The sequence below is a fragment of the Oncorhynchus clarkii genome, chromosome 18, assembly GCF_045791955.1.
Source record: "Oncorhynchus clarkii lewisi isolate Uvic-CL-2024 chromosome 18, UVic_Ocla_1.0, whole genome shotgun sequence".
In the NCBI taxonomy this organism is placed as follows: domain Eukaryota; kingdom Metazoa; phylum Chordata; class Actinopteri; order Salmoniformes; family Salmonidae; genus Oncorhynchus; species Oncorhynchus clarkii.
In genome coordinates this window covers 58,535,093-58,549,349 of record NC_092164.1, presented here as the reverse complement: position 1 = coordinate 58,549,349, position 14,257 = coordinate 58,535,093, and the positions used below count along the sequence as shown (strand labels likewise).

At 41.6% G+C, this 14,257-nt stretch overlaps 1 pseudogene; it reads left to right on the top strand.

Moving 5' to 3' along the window:
- LOC139372382 (syndetin-like) overlaps positions 1 to 14,257 on the top strand; it is a 284,096-nt pseudogene that overhangs the window by 252,326 nt on the left and 17,513 nt on the right.

The window sequence follows — 14,257 nt, the reverse complement described above, 5'->3', positions numbered from 1 at the left end:
CTTTTATCATGAGTCACAATCGGGCTCAGAATAGAGTGGGAAGTCTAATGGGTTTTCTGGATCAACTCCACCAGCGCAGGATGTTAATCATGTTTATGCTTCAGTTTACTGCACATAGTTTAGTGGTTTTACTCTGTGAAGGTATTGTGCACTGAAATTTCTAACTTGCATCATCTAATGGTTCTCTAGACAGGAGTGGATGTGATTTGGAAAGTTAGCGACCCAAAACTAGCTTGGTTCCAGATCTGTTTGTGTTATCATGTCAAATCCATGTTTGGCATGATAATGAGTGAAAAGGAGTTGATATGATGGCACAAACACATCTGGGACCAGTCTACCTAAGAGATTGTCAAACTAGTATTTGACACACACATTTAACCCCAGGGAAGTTAATGGGTGACCGAGCATTTTGCCATTGTTTTTCATGATAAAGTTTTGGCTTGATATTTGACTGCTCGTTCTGCCAATAGGAGCATTACGCTCCAGGTACTAATCTAGGATCAGCTTCCCCTCCCTCATTCCTAACCTTAACCATTAGTGGGGGAAATGCAAAGTGACCCAAAAGCAGCGTCTCAGGGCAACTTCACCCGACTCCGAACTTCATCTGAATGGCAAATCGTTCTCTGATTCTTTGATCTGACTCTTTGACATGCATTCATCCTTTAGACCCGCCCCTCTTATCGCTGATTAATGGTTTCTAAGTTGACTCAGATAACTCTTTATTGATAAATAATTGGTCTCTAGTAGGCCCCAACGGGACTATTACCTACCCATTACAAGCACATAAGTAAGTAACCTTGGCTTGTGCGAGCTGAACGGAGCCTGTCTCCTGTTTCTGTAGTGTGAGGCAGCTTGATGGACAAGTAGGCTACACCCCTTGGACAGGACACTAGTCTATCGCTGGGCCTTGCATGATTTATAATATCTAGTTAGCTACCAAACCAATTAATTAAAGGTCATTTTAGCCATTTATGATCAATTATTTAGTGGTTTAATGTCACATGTTCCTTCATTCTTGAATGTTTAAATGTTTTGACTGATTTATATAGAGTTTGGTACTTAGGGCTCTGATCAGAATTAGGGCTCTGATCAGGAATAAGCAGGAAATCCTAGGCATTTTGCGAAAGTTACTTGACTTTTGCAACCCTATTTAGTATTATTAGGTAAAGTGAGATGTGTTCTTCTCCCCAGATGACTATGGAGCCTGTATGTATGCAAGTGGATGATGGTGGACAGGTTTAATGGCTTTCCATTTGTTCATTACTTACTGGATGTGATTGCTATTGATTTGCCCCTGCTGTTCTGCTTCTGTTGTTTCAGGGATACACACACACAGCTTGACAGCCCATATGATCCACCATCAGGCTCAGATGAACCTTAACAAAATATTGTGATTCTTCTGCCTTCTGCTGAGAATTCTGTCTTTTAGTGCTTGGGTTATATTGTTATGATTAATGGACATGGCCTGTGGGACAGGCCTGATTTTCTCCTGAATTTCACAACGGTAGAAAAGCCAGAAAAGTGTGTGTGAGATTGAAATGTGCTGGAGCTTATTAACCCATAAGAGTCTAAGCCCTGTCTAAGCCAGGGGGGGTTCTACTGTACTTAGTTATATGGAATTGTTTTAAGAAGGTCATACCAAGGATCAATTTGCTATTTGATTTGAAATTTAAGACCCCTTGAAATTGTACAAGTAAAATTTGATGAAATGTGTATTTCGCCTAACTGCTATTAGACCATTAAAATGCATTGAATAGCAGATTCAAATGAAATCAAATACAATTTTATTGATCACATACACATGGTTAGCTGATGTTAATGCAAGTGTAGCGAAATGCTTGTGCTTCTAGTTCCGACTATACAGTAATATCTAACAAGTGATCTAACAAATTCACAACAACTACCTTATACACACAAACAAATGTAAAGGGATGAATATATACATAGAAATATATGGAAGAGCGATGGTGTGCGGCATAGGCAAGATGCAGTAGATCGTGTAGAATACAGTACAGTCGTGGACAAAAGTTTTGAGAATGACACAAATATTAATTTTCACAAAGTCTGCTGCCTCAGTTTGTATGATTGTCACACTCTGACCATGATTTGCGTTGTTTGTTTCTATGTTTTGTTTGGTCAGGGTGTGATAGGAGTGGGCATTCTATGTTGTATGTCTAGTTTGTCTATTTCTATGTGTTTTGGCCTGATATGGTTCTCAATCAGTGGCAGGTGTTTGTCGTTGTCTCTGATTGGGAACCATATTTAGGTAGCCTGTGTTGTATTGTAGTTCGTGGGTTATTGTCTATGTTATGTTGCATGTTAGCACTCAGTTTCTATAGCGATCATATTCGTCTGGTTAGTTTGTTTGTTTGTTTTAGTGTACTTTGTGTTTTTTTCCGTCTAATCATTAAATCATGCATTTACACGACGCAGCGCTTTGGTCTCCTCCTCTTTCTCCTCTTTACGACGATCGTCACGATCGTAAATGCAATTTGCTGATACTCCAGAATGTTATGAAGAGGGATCAGATTAATTGCAATTAATTGCAAAGTCCCTCTTTGCCATGCAAATGAACTGAATTCCCAAAAAACATTTCCACTGCATTTCATCCATGCCACAAAAGGACCAGCTGACATCATGTCAGTGATTCTCTCGTTAACACAGGTGTGAGTGTTGACGAGGACAAGGCTGGAGGTCTGTCATGCTGATTGAGTTCGAATAACATACTGGAAGCTTCAAAAGGAGTGTGGTGCTTGGAATCATTGTTCTTCCTCTGTCAATCATGGTTACCTGCAAGGAAACACGTGCCGTCATCATTGCTTTGCACAAAAAGGTCTTCACAGGCAAGGATATTGCTGCCAGTAAGATTGCACCTAAATCAACCATTTATCGGATCATCAAGAACTCAAAGAGAGCGGTTCAATTGTTGTAAAGAAGGCTTCAGGGGGCCCAAGAAAGTCCAGCAAGCGCCAGGACCGTCTCCTAAAGTTGATTCAGCTGCCGGATCGGGGCAACTCCAGTACAGAGCTTGTTTAGGAATGGCAGCAGGCAGGTGTGAGTGCATCTGCAACCACAGTGAGGCAAATACTTTTGGAGGATGGCCTGGTGTCAAGAAGGGCAGCAAAGAAGCCACTTCTCTCCAGGAAAAACATCAGGGACAGACTGATATTCTGCAAAAGATACAGGGATTGGACTGCTGAGGATTGGGGTAAAGTCATTTTCTCTGATGAATCCCCTTTCCGATTGTTTGGAGCATCCGTTAAAAAGCTTGTCCGGAGAAGACAAGGTGAGCGCTACCATCAGTCCTGTGTCATGCCAACAGTAAAGCATCCTGAAACCATTCATGTGTGGAGTTGCTTCTCAGCCAAGGGAGTGGGCTCACTCACAATTTTGCCTAAGAACACAGCCATGAATAAAGAATGGTACCAACACATCCTCCGAGGGCAACTTCTCCCAACCATCCAGGAACAGTTTGGTGACGAACAATGCCTTTTCCAGCATGATGGAGCACCTTGCCAGAAGGCAAAAGGGATAACTAAGTGGCTCGGAGAACAAAACCTCGATCTTTTGGGTCCATGGCCAAGAAACTCCCCAGACCTTAATCCCATTGAGAACTTGCAGTCAATCCTCAAGAAGCGGTTGGACAAACAAAATCCAGGAAAAACATCAGGGACAGACTGATATTCTGGAAAAGGTACAGGGATTGGACTTCTGAGGACTGGGGTAAAGTCATTTTCTCTGATGAATCCCCTTTCCGATTGTTTGGAGCATCCGTAAAAAAGCTTGTCCGGAGAAGACAAGGTGAGCACTACCATCAGTCCTGTGTCATGCCAACAGTAAACCATCCTGAAACCATTCATGTGTGGAGTTGCTTCTCAGCCAAGGGAGTGGGCTCACTCACAATTTTGCCTAAGAACACAGCCCTGAATAAAGAATGGTACCAACACATCCTCCGAGGGCAACTTCTCCCAACCATCCAAGAACAGTTTGGCGACGAACAATGCCTTTTCCAGCATGATGGAGCACCTTGCCATGAGCCAAAAGTGATAACTAAGTGGCTTGGGGAACAAAACATGGATATTTTGGGTCCATGGCCAGGAAACTCCCCAGACCTTAATCCCATTGAGAACTTGTGGTCAATCCTCAAGAGGCGGGTGGACAAACAAAAACCCACAAATTCTGACAAACTCCAAGCATTGTTTATGCGGGTATGGGCTGCCATCAGTCAAGATGTGGCCCAGAAGTTAATTGAAAGCATGCCGGGTCTTGAAAAAGAAGGGTCACACTGCAAATATTGACTCTTTGCATCAACTTCATGTAATTGTCAATACAAGCCTTTGACACTTATGAAATGCTTGTAATTATACTTCAGTATTCCATAGTAACATCTGACAAAAATATCTAAAAACACAGAGGCAGCAAACTTTGTGAAAATTTATATTTGTGTCATTCTCAAAACTTTTGGCCACGACTGTATATACATGTGAGATGAGTAATGTAGGATATGTAAACATTATTATAGTGGCATTATTTAAAGTGACTAGAAATACCTTTATTAATGGTGTTAGGGGGCACAGTATTTTCATTTTTGGAAAAAAAACGTTCCCGTTTTAAACAGGATATTTTGTCAGGAAAAGATGCTAGAATATGCATATAATTGACAGCTTTGGATAGAAAACACTCTACCGTTTCCAAAACTGTAAAGATATTGTCTGTGAGTATAACAGAACTGATGTTGCAGGCGAAAGCCTGAGAAAAATCCAATCCGGAAGTGCCCCAGGTTTTGAAAGCGCTGCGTTCCAATGACTCCCTATTCAGCTGTGAATGTACCATCAACAAGCTTACACTTTTTACGTATTCCTCAAGGTGTCTACAGCATTGTGACGTAGTTTTACGCATTTCTGTTGAAGAATAGCCGTAGGCGGCCACATTGCGTAAGTGGTCACATGTTGGCTCCGAGAGAGATTCTCGCGTAAAATACAGAGGTAGCCATTACTCCAATCGGTCCTAGTGAAAAATGAATTGTCCCGACGGATATATTATCGAATATATATTAGAAGAAACACCTTGAGGATGGATTCTAAACAACGTTTGCCATGTTTCTGTCGATATTATGGAGCTAATTTGGAATATTTTTCTGCATTGTGGTGACCGCAATTTACGGGTGATTTCTCAGCCAAACGTGAAGAACAAACGGAGCTATTTCGCTTACAAAAATAATATTTTGGGAAAAAATGAACTTTAGCTCTCTACCTGGGAGTCTCGTGAGTGAAAACATCCGAAGTTCATCAAAGGTAAACTATTTAATTTGATTGCTTTTCTGATTTCCGTGACAAGGTTGCCTGCTGCTAGCAAGGCATAATGTTATGCTAGGCTATGATAAACTTACACAAATGCTTGTCTAGCGTTGGCTGTAAAGCATATTTTGAAAATCTGAGATGACAGGGTGATTAACAAAAGGCTAACCTGTGTTCCAATATATTTCACTTGTGAAATAGGAATATTTTCAAGGAAGATTTATGTCCGTTGCGTTATGCTAATTAGTGTCAGATGATGACAACGGTCCCTTTCACGGGATGGGGTGTCACTATTAAATCAGTTTATTTAAGTGGCCAGAGATTTGAGTCTGTATGTTGGCAGCAGTCTTTCTATGTTAGTGATGGCTGTTTAACAGTCTGATGGCCTTGAGATAGAAGCTGTTTTTCAGTCTCTCGGTTCCCAGCTTTGATGCATCTGTACTGACCTTGCCTTCTGGATGATAGCGGGGTGAACAGGCAGTGGCTCGGGTGGTTGTTGTCCTTGATGATGTTTTTGGCCTTCCTGTGACATCGGGTGCTGTAGGTGTCCTGGAGGGCAGGTAGTTTGCCCCCGGTGATGCGTTGTGCAGACCTCACTACCCTCTGGAGAGCCTTGAGGTTGAGGGCGGTGCAATTGCCATACCAGGCATACCAGCCCAATACAGCCTGCTGTTGCGCCTTCTTCACCACGCTGTCTGTGTGGGTGGACCATTTCAGTACATGATGTGTACGCCGAGGAACTTAAAACTTTCCAAAGTCCCCACTACTGTCCATGGATGGGAGGGAGGGGTGGGCTCCCTCTGCTGTTTCCTGAAGTCCACGATCGTCTCCTTTGTTTTGTTGACGTTGAGTGAGAGATTATTTTCCTCACACCACAGTCCGAGGGCCCTACCTCCTCCCTATAGGCCGTCTCGTCGTCATTGGTATTCAGGCCTACTACTGTAGTGTCGTCTGCAAACTTGATGATCGAGTTGGAAGCGTGCATGGCCACACAGTCATGGTTGAACAGAGAGTACAGTAAGGGCTGAGATGTTGTTTCCGACCTTCACCTCCTGGGGTCGGCCCCTCAGAAAGTCCAGGACCCAGTTGCACGGGGGGGGGGGGGGGGGTCGAGACCCAGGGTCTATTGCTTAATGATGAGTTTGGAGGGTACTATGGTGTTAAATGCTGAGCTGTAGTCAATGAACAGCATTCTTACGTAGGTATTCCTCTTGTCCTTTCCACTACATGGAACAACAGATTGCCCCCCCCCCCCCCAAAAAAAACAAATAAAAGGGAGGTTTATTCTTAAGTGTCTGTCCAATATCTGAGAGATTAATATTTTTGGCACTAAACTGTCTCCATATATACCACCATTAATTTTTTTAACTGGTGGGGGACCTTCAGACCAGTCTTGTGAGGCCTGTAAAAAAAAAAGTATTTTATCCCTTTGTGATTTTCTCTATTTTTTTATAGTGATTGTTATCAGATCTTCAACCAAAACCTAATATTTGATAAAGGGAACCTGAGTTTACAAATAAGAAAACTCAGTATACTTGTTTTATACTTGTTTTATTCATTTAATTAACAAAGTTATGCAACACACATTTCTTCTGCCAACAACCAAACACGTCCTGTAGTTGTTGGTCAGTCTCTCATATTGGAGAGATTTTGGCTCTTGCATGCAGAACTGCTTTAACTCGGGGACATTTGTTGGTTTTCATTGGGTGTTACATAAATTAGTTTAAGAAACAAATGAAATAATTAATTGTTGTGTTATTGTTCACTCAGGTTCTCTTTATCTATTACATTTTGGTTGAAGATCTGATAAAAAAAATGCAAAAATAGAGAACATTTGAAATGGAGCAAATACTTTTTCGTAGCCCTGTACGATTGAAGTGGATTTAACAGATTCAATCAATAAGGGATCATAGTTTTCACCTGTTCAGTCTATTTCATGGAAAGAGCAGGTGTTCCTAAAGTTTTTCACACTCTGTACAGTTATAGTTATATATACAGTACCAGTGAAAAGTTTAGATCCACCTACTCATTCAAAGGTTTTTCTTTATTTTGACTATTTTCTACATTGTAGAATAATAGTGAATACATCAGAACTATGAAATAATACACATGGAATCATGTAGTAAACAAAAAACTGTTAAACATATTAAAATATAGTTTAGATTTTAGATTCTTCAAAGTAGCCACCCTTTGCCTTGATGACAGCTTTACACACTCTTGGCATTCTCTCAACCAGCTTCATGAGGTAGTCACCTGGAATGCATTTCAATTAACAGTTGTGCCTTCTTAAAAGTTAATTTGTGGAATTTCTTTCCTTAATGCGTTTGAGCCAATCAGTTGGGTTTGACAAGGTAGGGGTGGGCATACAGAAGATGGCCCTATTTGGTAAAATACTAAGTTCATATTACAGCAAGAACAGCTCAAATAAGCAAAGAGAAACAACAGTCCATCATTACTTTAAAACATGAACTTTGAAAGTTTCTTCAAGTGCAGTCACAAAAACTATCAAGCGCTATGACGAAACTGTCTCTCATGAGGACCGCCACAGGAAAGGAAGACCCTGAGTTACCTCTGCTGCAGAGGATAAGTTCATTAAATTGCAGCCCAAATAAATGCTTCACAGAGTTCAAGTAACAGACACATCTCAACATCAACTGTTCAGAGGAGACTGCGTGAATCAGGCCTTCATGGTCAAATTTCTGCAAAGAAACCACTACTAAAGGACATCGATAAGTCCAAATTTGAGATTTTTGGTTCCACCCGCTGTGTTTGTGAGACGCAGAGTAGGTGAACGGATGATCTCCGCATGTGTGGTTCCTACCGTGAATCATGGAGGAGGAGGTGTGAGGGTGCTTTCCTGGTGATTTATTGGGCATTCAAGGCACACTTAACCAGCATGGCTACCACAGCATTATGCAGCGATACACCATCCCATTTGGTTTGCGCTTAGTGGGACTATCATTTGTTTTTCAACAGGACAATGACCCAAAACACATGTCCAGGCTGTGTAAGGGCTATTTTACCAAGAAGGAGAGTGATGGAGTGCTGCATCAGATAACCTGGCCTCCACAATCACCCGACCTCAACTCTATTGAGATGGTTTGGGATGAGTTGGACTGCAGAGTGAAGGAAAAGCAGCCAACAAGTGCTCAGCATGGAAACTCCTTCAAGACTGTTGGAAAAGCATTCCTCATGAAGCTGGTTGAGAGAATGCCAAGAGTGTGCAAAGCTGTCATCAAGGCAAAAAGGATGGCTAATTTGAAGATGCTCAAGGATAAAATATATAAAATATATTTTGATTTGTTTAACACTTTTTTTGGTTACTACATGATTCCATATGTGTTATTTCATAGTTTTAATGTCTTCACTATTATTCTGCAATGTGGAAAATAGTTAAAATAAAGAAAAGCCCTTGAATGAGTAGGTGTGTCCACATTTTTGACTGGTACTGTAAATAATTGTATCTTACTGCTGTAGCTCACTGTTTGAGCTCTGTGGTAAAACCAACTCCCATATCTGGCTGATGTAGCCTGTGGTCATAGCTCACTGCTCCAGCTTTAACAGTTGGCCACTGAGCTAATGTCTGTGGTGCTATTAGCCTGTATCCAAAGAATGTCTATCTCTGTGTCTCCTGGTCTGTCAAAGCCAGCTCATCTATCCCTCTCTCTCTCTGTCACTGTTCTTTCAAAGCTAACTGGTGTATCCCTGTATGTCTTTCTCACTCACTGACTCACTCACTCTGGGCGGCAGGTAGCCTGGCAGTTAGGAGCATTGGGCCAGTAGCCGAAAGGTTGCTGGATCGAATCCCAGAGCTGGCAAGGTAAAAATCTATCATTCTGAGCAAGGCAGTTAATCTACTGTTCCCCGGGCACTGATGATGTGGATGTCTATTAAGGCATCCCCCCACACCTCTCTGATTCAGAAGACACATTTCAGTTTAATGCATTCAGTTGTACAACTGACTAGGTATCCCCCCTTTCTTTTCTCTCTCTCTCTGTCTCTCTTTCAGTCTCTCTGTCTCCCTGTTATCGCAAAGTGAATGTGTCTGTCCCCTTCTCTGAGTATCTGTGGTCTAACTCTCCGCTCTCTGTGTGTGGGAGGAAGGAGCAAGTCAAGCTAACTATTCCCTCTCTCTGTCCCCCTGTTATAGGAGTCTCTGGGGGAAGGCGGATCCAGCATCCAGGGTGGCCCGGTGGAGGAGAGGAAGGAGAAGGTGCCCAGCCCTCACCTCAGCCAGCTGGTTGTTCTGACAGCCAGTGAGACACTCTACGGCCTGGCCCAGAGGCTGGTCGCAACAGAGTCACTGTAAGAGATGGTCTTTAGACCCCCATTTGAAATCCTGTTTATATCTATTTAGAAGTCCCTAGAGGGTGGTGGCCACTGAGGGTCGTTCCAAATTAAATTATTCACAGAGCTCCAGAGTGTGACACTCTGACTTGGCTGTGCGAGTTATAAACTGTATTGGTAGCATCGATGCAAGCTGGACATTCTACACGCTCACCTCACTCCAAACCATGATTTGGTCAAACAATAATGTGCATTACCCTCATCATTACTGTAATAAAAGTCTCTGCCCTGCCCCTGTGCCTGTTTCGCTGGGGCCTGTTGCTGAGCAACCCACTGTCCTCCACACTCCGGGACACAAATGTTATGATTGTAGGCTGTAACATTTCAAAATCCGATTGGGAGAAAAACACAACTTTTAAAGTAACTACTGTTTTCACTGTTGAAGAGATCAGGGCTTAGGCTCTTAAGGGGTTTTAAAGGAAGGAAGAACGGAATGGTTCTTAGGGGAGAAGACATACAGCTGTCTAGCCCTGTGTGTAATTGTGCCGATCCCCCCCCCCCCCCCCCCCCCACACACACAGAGCAGTTACTGTAGCGGTGGAGGGGGCTTACACACCACCTAACCCCTCTGTCCTAGCACCCAGACATGCTCAGCATACAATACGCCATTTTGAATAAAGCCATTACTGACTATGGGAGCCTCGTAAAGGGCTGCTCTACCTTTAACAGCTCATTTAGCCATGCTTTAATGGAATAATCAATGAGGGCCCGCCACCCCAGGGTCCCTAAGCAAAGATCAAGATTATAGTTGTGAAAGATAAGTGCCTCTTGTCATTGTCTAAATTTATATAGGCATAACCCGATAAATGTCAGGGCTCTGCTTGTTATCTCTCCCTGTGGTAACCATGAGATTTGTGGTCATGGTGGGCTGACGATTCACAGATAATGTAATTTTTCGAGTCCATAAAAACAAACGTGTTTGCCCACTCTTTTGTGGGAATGTTGTCATATTAAAGCGAGGCAGGAGCAAGCTGTGTGTATGTCTCGTGGCATATTGGACATCACTTGCGCTCGTTAATGTTTGATGGTTGAGTGTAATGCAATCTGGAAAGGTAATGGTCTTTGTTGAGGTTCGAATTTTGTCCTAGATACTCATTTATTTGGCCCACATAGATTTGCAATTCGTTTCGATGTGTTTCAGGCCCGCTTTCAATTTCTTCTCAGTAGGCAGCTAGTTTCTACTGCAACAAGCACTTATTAATAAAGAATGTGTCAACACAATGTGGTTATGTAAGGATCATCTTGGATTACACATAACAGACATTCACATGTTTCGTTCATTTCTCTAACATCTGAAGGGGGCGTGTTGCATCACCAAATGAAAAACCCTGCAAGTGCAACTGTTGGTGCATGGATAAACGATTTCGATTCATTCTCTCCTTCTCTCTCATACGTATCTCTTCCCAACTGAACTTTCGGCTCCAGCTCCAGCCTACTAAATAGCATTTCCTGCTGCCCTAGGATGTATCCTAAATGGCACCCTATTCTCTTCATGGTGTACTACTTTTGACCAGAGCCTTGTTTGTCAAAAGTAGTGCACTATATAGAAAACAGGGTGTAATTTGGGACACATCCCTAGTCCGTAGTATACAATATTGTTTATTTAACAGTTCCCATACTGTTATAATGAGGTCCATTCATCTCTATGCCTTCCCCTTGCCTTGCGTTGGCCTTGTCGCACGGCCAGTCATTAACGCTTATCACCAGATTTGCACACTCAGTTGACTCTCTGCCCATCATTTAACTGAACTTATTTTCTTGAATTTTGTTTATGTAAAACAATTCAAAGGATAATAATAGCGTTGATCATGCTGACACATTTGAAAAATGTCTTCAATCCCCCCGTGCTCCATTTTTACACTAGACTAGCTTTTATTTTTGTTTCTATTGATTTTAATTAATAATTTTTTCCCCCACAACTATTCTATGTGGCTCAGTGTTTGTTAATGTATAGCTGTAGTGATGAAAACCCAGTGAATGTAAATACTCCCACTGTTTTAGGCTTCATGGCCTGATATGGTGCTGATTTAAACCAACAAGAAGGTGCATTATGACCTGGCCAAAACTCAATTTCAAGCTACTGTACATCCTACATCCTTCCACCTCCATCTGATGCTAGGACTGAAACTACCTCATTAATAAGCACAGGGGATCAAGAGAAGTTTCTAAAGCTCAGGAGAGAAAGGGGAAAATGGTCTGTCTGCAATATATCAATCCATTCAGCTAAAGCCCCTGCTCCCCTCTCCCCTCCTACCCCTCTCCGTACCCCTCTAACACTGCTTCAATCTCTGATTTGGTGGGCTTATCCGCCTAGCTAAAAGTCTGTACTGATTTCACTCTCTGCCTCTCTTCCCAGGGTGTTTCTGGCCGAGCAGTTTGAGTTCCTTCACTTTTCACCTGGATACTATGATGCCTGCAGCCAAGAAGCCGTTCCTCCAGCAGTTCTACTCACAGGTCAGTCAATCCACAACTCTATGGATGTATCCCAAATGGCACCCTGAGTAATCTTTTTTCAATGTCATCAAGGTATGAAATTATTGTTATTTTCAAATACAATCTCTTTTCGCGGTTAATTGTGAACCATTTTTAGTGTACAAATTATAATAATTATTACCCGCCCCCCCCCGACCATTTGCGCCAACAAAAATAGACCCGTGTCTGAATCTAGTTGCCTACACCTGTTATAGTAATTAGGATGCCAAATTACAAACGCACCCTACACTACCCTTCAAAAGTTTGTGGTCACTTAGAAATGTCCTTGTTTTTTAAAGAAAAGCAACTTTTTTGTCCATTAAAATAACATCAAATTGATCAGAAATACAGTGTAGACATTGTTAATGTTGTAAATGACTATTGTATCTGGAAACGGTTGATTTTGTATGGAATATAGGTGTACAGAGGCCCATTATCAGCAACCATCACTCCTGTGTTCCAATGGCACGTTGTGTTAGCTAATCCAAGTTTATAATTTTAAAAGGCTAATTGATCATTAGAAAACACTTTTGCAATTATGTTAGCACATCTGAAAACAGTTGTTCTGATTAAAGAAGCTATAAAACTGGCCTTCTTTAGACTAGTTGAGTATCTGGAGCATCAGCATTTGTGGTTTCGATTACAGGCTCAAAATGGCCAGAAACAAAGACCTTTCTTCTAAAAGTCGTCAGTCTATTCTTGTTCTGAGAAATGAAGGCTATTCCATGCGAGAAAGTGCCAAGAAACTGTAGATCTCGTACAATGCTGTGTACTACTCCCATTTTGAGCCTGTAATCGAACCCACAAATGCTGATGCTCCAGATACTCAACTAGTCTAAAGAAGGCCAGTTTTATTGCTTCTTTAATCAGAACAACTGTTTTCAGCTGTCATGTTATTAACTAGTGGTCGCGATCTCCTCTGACACACATGACCTTATCAGTGAGAGTGGAAATGACTGTTGACCACAAACTCTTCTCTATCAGCTTGATGTTTTTCAACGTGTGTGTACCATTACAGAGTCTTGAGGGTGCGTCAGAGTTTCACATTTTCAAAAAGGGACTCAAAATCAATATCTACCCTAAACGATTTTACACTTTCTAAAGTTCAATGCCTGGAGAAAATAACATTTGAACATTCTCAAATCTTTCTACTGACGTTTTTCACTTTTTCTGTCCTTACTTACTTTGTACACTGAGTAAAATGTACTGAGTGAGTATTGAATTGACACTGTCCTTGTTTATGGATGCGTCCTAAATGGAACACTATTCCATATACAGTATACTTCACTACTTCTGACCAGGGCCCTGATCAAAAGTAGTGCACTATGAAGGGTGCCATTTATGACACAACCACTGTTCTTGTTTATACCATTCTCCTTGTTATTCGCTTATAGACTGTCTCCACGGCCAGTGAGCTACGTAAACCCATATGCTGGGTTGTGGCGGTCAAGGCTTTAGACTACGAACAGATGCTGCTGCTGATGGCTGCAGTTAAGTGGGACATTAGGGAGATAATGTCGCAGCACAATGTGTACTTGGACGTCCTGTTAAAGGTAATGTGGCATGTGTGTTTTAGTATGTGTGAATGTAATGACTAAAATATGGTGAAGGACGTGTATGTGTATATTCCAGTAATGGATTACTTCATAAGGTCATGTCTGTTTGTCATGTCATTGCTGTAATAATACAGTGATGGATCAGGGTTCATGGCTGATTTTCCTGTATATATTTCCTGTAATAACCCTAAGAAGCTGTAAACTCCACATATAGAACGCATGCTGGCCTCTGAAACATAGTGGCGGTGTCACACAATCATGTCCAATGAGTTTATGTAGAGCTGACTTACTTACTTAACTTACTTAACCTGAAAAAGAGGTTTGTCTCTATAACGAAGTAGATAAATATAATAATTCCTTTAAAATGTATTTATTTCTATACAGTACCAGTCAAAAGTTTGGACACACCTACTCATTCAAAATGTTTTTCTTTATTTTAACTATTTTCTACATTGTTAAATAACACATGTGAAATCATGTAGTAACCAAAAAAAGAAACGTCCCTTTTTCAGGACCCTGTCTTTCAAAGATAATTTGTAAAAATCCAAACAACTTCACAGATCTTCATTGTAAAGGCTTTAAACA